Here is an 8,906-nt window from a genome sequence, read left to right as displayed (position 1 = left end):
GTTTGAGGGTTACAGCGACCTCCGTTTCTGAAAGCAGCAGCGATAGCTCCTCCATCCACAACTGAATCAGGCCCAGTGTACGCACATTAGTTTGCCTCACAGCTAAGTGTACCTGGGAATTGTTTGTAATATCAACATGTAAGAAAGGGCACATCTTCCTCTATATTGAAAACTTTCTTTAAAACTTTGAAGCTGCCAGGCAGGATCTGGAGCAATCGTTTGCTCTGTGCTGGTTGTCCTAAATTTGGCAGTAAAACAGTAAAACAGTGTGGACAATGAGATTAGCCCTGCTGCTGTACAGCAGAAAGGTCAAAGGCCCCTCTCCTCCCTGCGTTAGCGGGTGTGGCTATTGCTCAGCCCTTACCGAGTTTGTCTGTGCTGGGAACAAGCCTGTACTTGCTGGCCTGCCTGACTCTGTGACTTTACCCTCTATGATATCACAGTGCAACCATAAAGACCGGAGTGAGGCTGCCTGTGATCTCACCGCGCTTTAACCGCGAGCCATTAACCCGTTCACTGTGTACAATGTGACCTGTGCGGAATACAAAGACACAATACACGTATTTGATATGGATTGCATGGTTTTTCCATGGGATTCTACAGCCATACATCATATCAGTCAGCGACAATGCAGGCAATTAATCACTTACCTGCACATTACCATTCGTGAACACAATCCACATCTCTCCCATTCTACCTGAAAGCTATTTGCAAATTGTAACATGCTTTAATGTTTAACCAAGTCCATCAAAGTTTTTATTTATAAACGCACTTGTAAAGGCCCCAAGGCCTGACTTACCGGCAATGGCCTGGGCTAAAAACACTGAGTAATTAATAATATATAACTCTGACACTGTATACAGCACTGTACATAAGAGTTATGGGGCCTACACACAGGGCGACTGTGCTAAGCAATCTGAGCAATGCTAGATCACTCAGATTGCTCAGCAAGATCTCTCAGCAGCACACAGCGCTGCACAGTGATGTGTCCACAATGTGTGCTGCTAAGCGACCTGTCAGGGACAGTGTTCTCCGATGAAAACACTGGCCCCAACTGGCAACTTGAGTAGATTTATCCAACATGCAGGATGTTAATCACCAAGCGATAGCACATGGTTGCCTACCTGACCCTTTCCTTCAGGGAGAAAATGCTTTGCTCCTGGACTTCCCGAGTAATGTATGATTGCCATCGACTTCAGCTTGGCTTTCAACACAATCATCTCCAACATCCTCCACCCCAAACTACTCCGCCTAGGAGTCCCTGAAGCTACGTGTCCTTGGATTGTGGACTTTCAGACTGATAGAAAACAAGTTGTGAAAGGGGGGAAATTCACCTCCCAAGTGCGGTCCATCAGCACAGGAGCCCCCCAGGGCTGTGTACTCTCTCCCCGGCTCTTCTCCCTGTACACCAACGACTGCACCTCAGAGGCGCAATCAGTAAAGATAATCAAATTCGCAGATGACACTACCGTCATTGGCCTTATCAAGGACAGGGACGAATCGGCCCAGTGGACTGATTGGCCCGGAGCTGCAGCAGCAAGCATCTAGAGCTCAACCCACTCAAAACCGTTGGGATGGTAAGGACTTTAGGAAGAAGGCTGTTGATGTTCCTCCGCTAACAATTGCTGACAGTGTGGTTTTGCTAGTGGACTCCTTCAGGTTCCTAGGAACCACAATCTCCCAGGACCTTAAATGGGGGCCCAACACTGATATTATTGTTGGAAAAGCACAGCAGAGGCTATTCTTCCTTAGGCAACTGTGGAAGTTCAACATCCCACAGAAGCTTCAGTTCCTCTTCTACTCAAATACAGTTTACAAAAGGTAGTCAGAACTGCGGAGAAGATAATCGGGACGGACCTTCCCTCTGTCCAGGACCTGTACCTGTCCAGAGCAAGAAAAGCAGACAACGAAGATAGTCAAGGACCCACTACATCCTGGCCATGGCTTGTTTAACCTGCTGCCATCAGGCAGATGCTACAGGGCCATTACCACCAGGTCCACCAGAAGCCTAAAAAGTGTCTTCCCTCAAGCGGTTCACCTGCTGACACATGAACTCATGAACACCTCACTGTCTAGTCGTGCCATAACCCTTTGCACATAATCTAACATGGTGTCGCCTCGGAATATCTTTCTGTATGACTGTACATGTTCCCCCACCTGGTTATATTGTTTATTGTATATACTGTATGTTGTTTACTTGTTATACACCTGGCTGCTGCACAGCAAACCGAAAACAAATTCCTAGTATACGCAAGTATACCTGGCCAATAAAGCTCATTCTGATTCTGATCGCCTGTGGTGACCTACTGTAGTTAATTGCTAAGAAAGGTGTTTCAACGCAGGTGATGGCAATCATACAGTACGTTACCCGGGAAGGCCAGGAACAGAGCATTTTCTCCCTGAAGGAGAGGGAACCCTGGGATAGTGACACGCAGGGCCGCGCATCACTATCGCTATGGCCCCTACACATGGAGGGATGTAGGGACATTTTCTAAGCGATCTAGTGAGATCACTTAGAAAATGCCCTGAAATTGCCCCTGTGTGTACGCCCCATGAGATACAGCTGCCTTACTACCATGATCCTACAATTTTCACAGGACGACAAGATTTGAAGACTTCATCTATATTCAGTGTATGTGATTCCTTGTCACAACATTAATATATATATATATATGTACAGCAATATATATACTGCTTTTAAAATGTATGTGACACAATTTATGATTTATTTCTTACTGTACAGATATCCTGGTATTTACCCCTGTGTTATTAGTTTGTTATTGCCAGCTGTGCAGATACTGTATCAATAAAAGCCTTGCACAGCAGTGAATCACACTGCTGACATATTATTTACTTTATTCCATCAACTAACTTAGCTTAGGCCATCTGCTAACGATAGACAACACTATCAGTTAGTTAGTGATAATAATCACTATCTGCAGCACAGTGAAAATTGACATGTCCTTACAAATGATCTACAGGGATAAGGTACAGCTAGAGATACAACTGCTTTCACACCACTCAAAATATATTGGGGGAAATTTACTAAGCAGAAATGGCTACTAATACGCCTATTCGTAGCCATTTCTGCCGTATACAGCCGTAAATTAGTATTTTCCGAATTTGGTATGGCCGATATACAGCCATTGGAATTCTTTTGACAGGCGTATTCGTATTCAGGAATAAGAATGCATACGCCATCAAAAAAATATGAATAGGAATCACTATTCAATCGAATGGCAATTCCTAATTTATTAACCAGACCTATGTAACATACGGTAATTGACCTAATTTTTCCAGCCATATTTGGCAGAAGCCTGCATGGATCAGTCAGATCTATGCAGGCTTTAGTGCAAAAACAGAATAAATAAATAAAAAATATTCCAAAAAAACAGCATGGGTCCCCCCACACTGCCGTAACCAGCCCCTGGCTCTGTTGTGGCTCTAGAAATTCATGGGTTAAACCAAATAGCGGTTCCCCGGAATTTCTAAAACCAGCACCAGACTCAAGGCCAGTCCTGGTTCCCAAATTACAGTGGACAAAATAACTAGTCCTGGTTCCCAAATTACAGTGGACAAAATAACTAGGGTCCCCACCAAATTTTGAGAAACAGCATCGGGCCCAAACAGCCAGCAGGTTAATGCCACAGACTATTTATATTAGTTCCCTGGCCGAATCATTGATACCTGTGGCTGGTCAGCCCGGGCATGGACCCTGGGGAGTGGGGACCCCCCAGTGAATTAATCCTGCCAGGCCTGAAGCGCCGGGGCTGTCCTTGATGCCCTAGGGCGGAGGGCACCGGGCTGATAGTACTGTGTAATAAAATAGAATAAAACGATTATGCATTGTTGTGGAACTATGAGTCCCAGCAAGCCTGCACCGCATGCTGGCACTTGGAGATCCACAAGTCCCAACATGTGGGGCATTAAAGGTCCTGCTGGGTCTTGTAGTTCTGCAACAATGCAAATAGTTAAAGAATACACACACACACACACACACACACACGTACAGTACAACTTTATTACATACTACAAGCACACACACTATTGTTACCAATTGGTCCTACGCAGATCGGTCCTCTTCTCCAGTAGTATCCGTTTGCGTACCTGTGTAAGGAAATTATTCTCAATAAGGCATCCGGCAAAGAACGCACCTGGAGGACAGGAGCAAGAAACATTTGTTTACATTCTAGGCTCCTTCCTCAAACTGGGGGTCCCGGTTTCCCGTGGTATATCCCCAGCCCCACAAGCTGCAGAAGCATCTATTCTGCAGCTTGGGGACATAGCCAGCAGCTCAGAGAGCCGCTAGCCATGCCCCCACAGCAGCAAAAATGGGGCAGGGCCTCGCGGAAATAGGCCACGCCTTCGGGAAGTTGGGAGGTATGCTGACGGTATGATTGAGTACTGTGTACACATACGAAGATCGCTACTTTGCATCTGGACACAGGTCCTGTAGGGTCTTAAAGAATTAGCTCCTTTGAGTCTTTTTTTGATAAAAAAAAAAAAAAAACTATTTAAATTTGATGTAGTTCATAAAGCTGTTGCTGTTGTTGTACGAATTGCTAACAGCAAAGATGAACATGTCTGCACTTAGCTTTTATGTTTTTCTGTTGCCTTATTTAAAATAAGACTGCTTGTGTTACTGTCTGTGCAGCTGTTATCTGAGAACAGGACGCTTCAGGCAGTCTGATGATCATGTAACAGAGGAGAGACAAGATGGAGGTTATTTATGAAGTACAAAACACAGGGGGGCGACAGGGGGGAATGGATCTCATCGGAGGACACCTTTTTTTGGGGGGGCAGGGGGATACCAAAACTGTACAGCTTTTCTGTTATTTTGGTGTCAGCACCTCAGATGGTGTCCCCGAGCAATGGTGATAGTTGACTTCAGGGGCTGGCTGGCAACTTTTAGCCTGGGGGGCAAGTCCAGAGCACCGGCCCATAAGTAACAGCGTATCGTTAAATGGAGGTTTTTCGTATATGTATTAATTAAAAAAAAAACAATAATAGGACACCACAGGCTGCTCACCCTGGCTAGTTATGCCAGAACCAGTGGCATTGCTAGCCACTTTGGTACCCTGTGCCAGAAAGGAAATTGGTGCTTGCCCCACAACCACACCTGAAATAGGAGAGTGCGCGCCGAAGGCGCGCGGCAAAATGTAGGAGCGATACTTCATGGGGAAGAGGCGTGGCCCTATAAAAGTACTAATAACATCGTAATGCCCATAACACATTATACCACACACAGTAATGCCCATTATGTATTATGTCACACAGCGTAATGCCCCTTACACAATATGCCGCACACCATAATGCCCATATGATATTACGACACACATTATGCTCCACGCAATGCCCCGAGTACACCTGCATATGACTACATAATGGCCCAGGGTTACCGACAGTAGTAGCGCTGTGTATATATATATATATATATATATCGCACACAGTTACCGACAGCAGCAGCGCAACTTATACTGTACATAACGTCCACATCAGTTGCTGACAGTAGTAGCACTGCTTAAACGTAACACCCACACCAGTTGCCGACAATAGTAGCGTTGCCTATACATAACAACCGCACCAGTTTCTGACAGTAGTAGTGCTACTTATACGTAACACCCACACCGACACCAGACACAACAACAGTAGTGCTGCCTATACATATGCCCCCACCAGTTGCCGACACTAGTAACGCTGCCTGTACATATGTCCACAGCAGTTGCCGACACTAGTAGCACTGATTATACATATGCCCACACCAGTTGCCGACACTAGTAAAGCTGCCTGTACATATGCCCACACCAGTTGACGACACTAGTAGCGCTGATTATACATATGCCCACACCAGTTGCCGACGCTAGTAGCGCTGCTTGTACATATGTCCACACCAGTTGCCGACACTAGTAGCGCTGATTATACATATGTCCACACCAATTGCCGACACTACTAGCGCTGCCTGTACATATGCCCACACCAGTTGCCGACACTAGTAGCGCTGATTATACATATGCCCACAGCAGTTGCCGACACTAGTAGCGCTGCTTGTACATATGCCCACATCAGTTGCTGACACTAGTAGCGCTGCTTGTACATATGTCGTCACCAGTTGCCGACACTAGTAACGCTGCCTGTACATATGTCCACACCAGTTGCCGACACTAGTAAAGCTGCTTGTACATATGTCCACACCAGTTGCCGACACTAGTAGCACTGCTTGTACAAATGCCCACACCAGTTGCCGACACTAGTAGCGCTGCTTGTACACATGCCCACACCAGTTGCCGACACTAGTAGCGCTGCTTGTACACATGCCCACACCAGTTGCCGACACTAGTAACGCTGCCTGTACATATGTCCACACCAGTTGCCGACACTAGTAGCGCTGCTTGTACACATGCCCACACCAGTTGCCGACACTAGGAACGCTGCCTGTACATATGTCCACACCAATTGCCGACACTAGTAGCGCTGCTTGTACACATGCCCACACCAGTTAAAGTACACTCACATTTTACATACCTGGTTCAGGGCACTTCAGGCTGGCAGCTCATCATCTCCTTCACAGTCGTGTAGCTCCGCCCCCTCCGGACGTTAGCCCCGCCCCTTTTTCGGTCCCTACAGGGACGCTGACCAGGAGCAGGGAGGGATCCTCTGTGCTGTCCACGCTGCTGCCTGTAATGCAGTGTGATACAGGCGCAGCAGCTGCTGGCAGCCACAGAGGTCTGAGCTCCTCAGAGAGTCCACAGCCACTCTCTGTAGCGGCCTCCTGCACTAGACGTCCTCAGTGCAGGAGGCCGGCGGCCATGTTTCCGAAGACCATTCGGAAACTGGTTAGCCGTGGCTGCAGCAGCAGCCTCAGAAACAAACGGGCGGCCCACACACATTAGATTGAGCGGCCCGGGGGGCACATGGCACCCTGCCCCCCGGCTTAGCCCGCCCCTGGTTGACTTGCACGTGCTCATCATCCACACTGCGCCTGGAGAGACTGGGCACTGCCCGGCAGTTCATGCAGCGCTGAATGGATGTGTGATGGGGGTGACAGCACGAGTTAATACCAGGGTTGCCTACCCTCCCGGAATGGCCGGGAGTCTCACGAAAATCGGGTCCCCCTCCCGGCCCCCCGGAAGGGTGGGCAATCCTCCCAGATTCAGGGGGGACTCCCGCTGCGCCCCCGATCGTGGCATTTAAATGCCGCAATCCGCGGGTCTCAGAGGAGGGGGCGGAGCTAAAATCGCATAATTTTAGCCCCGCCCCCTCCACGGAGATGCGCAAATTCCCCTGTTTAACACCATGGGGCGGGGATTAGTGACGTCACGCTCAAGCCCCGCCCCCGAGCAGCTGCTGAAACTCTCCTCTCTGGGCTTCTCCCGGAGAGGAGAATATTAAAGTCGGCAACCCTGGTTAATACACTGGGTGACACCGACCCTAGTGACACCACTATCCGATGTGTATGATGTGGATGCAGAAATGTGCCATAAGATTTAGCACAGGGTTGCAGGTTAGCACCCGGAAATCGGGTCCCCCTCCCGGCCCCGCAGAAAGAGGGGCAACCCCCCGGAAAGCCGGCCGGCCGGGGGGGGGGGCATCCGTGGTTCAAATGACGCGAATCGCGCCATTTTAGCCCCACCCACCACAGTGCAATGCCTTAAAAACAGCATTGCACATTGGGGGCATGGCTAAAACTGTGCGATTTGCCACACCTCCAAACAAGTAGCCATGTGTCTCCACCCCCACCCCTTTTTCCCTCCTGGCAGTCCCGTCCCCCCTGGGCTGGCTGCCCTCTCCCAGAAAGGGCGGCCAGAAAGTAGGTAAGTATGATTTAGCTTATGGGGTAACTTCAATGTTTTCATACGCATATACAGTATATGATGCTTCATCTTCGGACACCTCAGCATGGGCCTCAGCTCACCCCCACTAGAACAACATTGTTAAAAGATACAAACCAGAAACAGCTACTGAAGTTCACAGAAGTAGCTACAAACGATATTTCCGGGAACTTTAAAGCAAAACCAGACACTTTCGGGCAAATGTTAGCTTTATTACAGCTGTTACTTAACCATGGAATTATCCTTTAACTATTCATTGAACTTAGGGGGGGGGGGGGGGGGGTTGGGGGGGGGGAATCTGGGCAGGCACGCGGCAATCCCTTTGTGACTAATATTTTCCAATCTGTTATTTACCAAGTCATCTTTCCATTGTTGGGGAAAAGCTCTGTACATAAAGGGCATAGGTACTGCAACCAATGATAAGGGGAAAATAAATACATAAAGATCAAACAGTTTCCAAAGAGTATACTGGTCTGTACTGCACACACAGCTCTCATAGGAAGCCATAAACTAACATGGATGTATACTTAGGCTCAAGCACCCAGCCCCGGGTCAAAACACAGCACTAAAAGCATTCTGAGGATACAAGAGTGAGGTGATTACAGTGTCCTTACCTCAGGCGGGTAAGGAGATGTGGCAGAATGCAGGTAGGGTTCCTTGCCTGAAGCTGCTAAGCAATGACAACAGTGTGCAGCTGTTCAGTATGCACTGCAGTTTCCATAGCAGCAGCACACAGACAGAAGCAGTGCAACATAGGTGTAGTCAATGACTTTTGAGAGCTGTGACAGCGGGCGTGCTGACTGCTGACTGCTCGCTGTCACAGGTCACAGGGTCACTATTCAAGTGAACCCCTGCACATGCCGTTTCCACCTCGCTAGGTTTAAGTGAAGGGGAAACGGCGTGTGCGGGCGCTAAAACAGCGAGGCTTGCGGCTAAATGCAGCAGGCTCCCTTCATTAGCCGCGAGCCTCGCTGTTTGGGGGAATCCTCGCTGTCCTCTGACAGCAAGGGTTCCCCCGGAACGTTGAATACGATGAGTGGCCGGTGGGGGTTAAACGACGAGGGTCGCTTTTTTGAA

At 48.5% G+C, this 8,906-nt stretch overlaps 1 long non-coding RNA gene across 1 annotated transcript; it reads right to left on the bottom strand.

Moving 5' to 3' along the window:
• Positions 1 to 513: 513 nt before the first annotated feature.
• On the bottom strand, positions 514 to 6,922 carry LOC146036706 (uncharacterized). Its single transcript, XR_014460940.1, has 3 exons — positions 6,523 to 6,922; positions 4,055 to 4,107; positions 514 to 532 (listed from the first exon to the last, which is right to left on the bottom strand). It is a non-coding gene; the product is annotated as an uncharacterized LOC146036706 (long non-coding RNA).
• Positions 6,923 to 8,906: the final 1,984 nt, after the last annotated feature.

Source organism: Crinia signifera, chromosome 9, assembly GCF_055691185.1.
Source record: "Crinia signifera chromosome 9, ASM5569118v1, whole genome shotgun sequence".
Lineage (NCBI taxonomy): Eukaryota > Metazoa > Chordata > Amphibia > Anura > Myobatrachidae > Crinia > Crinia signifera.
The sequence above is the reverse complement of the archived record's forward strand: the minus strand, read 5'-3'. Positions and strand labels throughout refer to the sequence as shown.